We start from the raw sequence: 626 nt of genomic DNA, 5'->3' as shown, positions 1-626 counted from the left end.
ATGCCTGCTGATCCCCCCTGACTAGTTTATAACAGGCCACTAGATCCCCCCTCAGCCTTCTCTTTTGGAGGCTGAACAGGTTCAGGTTCTGTAGCCTCTCCTTATAGGGCCTGCCCTGCTGTCCCCTGATCATGCGAGTGGCCCTCCTCTGGACCCTCTCCATGCTGTCCACCTCCCTCTTGAAGTGCGGCGCCCAGAACTGGACACAGTACTCCAACTGTGGCCTGACCAGTGCCGCATAGAGGGGGAGGATCACCTCTTTGGACCTGCTCAAGATGCATCTGTGGATGCATGACAAGGTACGGTTGGCCTTCCTGACTGCCTCCCCACACTGCCAGCCCATGTTCATCTTGGAGTCAATGATGACTCCAAGATCCTTTTCCGCCTCCATGCTGACAAGAGGGGAGTTCCCCAGCCTGTAGGTATGGTGCCGGTTGTTTCTCCCCAGGTGCATCACCTTGCACTTGTCTGTGTTGAATCCCATCCTATTCTCATCCGCCCACCCTTGTAACCTGTCTAGGTCTGATTGTAGCCTGTTGCTTCCTTCTAGTGTGCCCACATCCCCCCACATCTTAGTGTCATCAGCAAATTTGAACAGGGTGCTTTTTACCCCCTTGTCCAAATCA

Source organism: Gavialis gangeticus, unplaced genomic scaffold (genome assembly GCF_001723915.1).
Source record: "Gavialis gangeticus isolate Ggan-Ray unplaced genomic scaffold, GavGan_comp1, whole genome shotgun sequence".
Classification (NCBI taxonomy): domain Eukaryota; kingdom Metazoa; phylum Chordata; order Crocodylia; family Gavialidae; genus Gavialis; species Gavialis gangeticus.
This window is presented reverse-complemented; position numbering follows the sequence as displayed.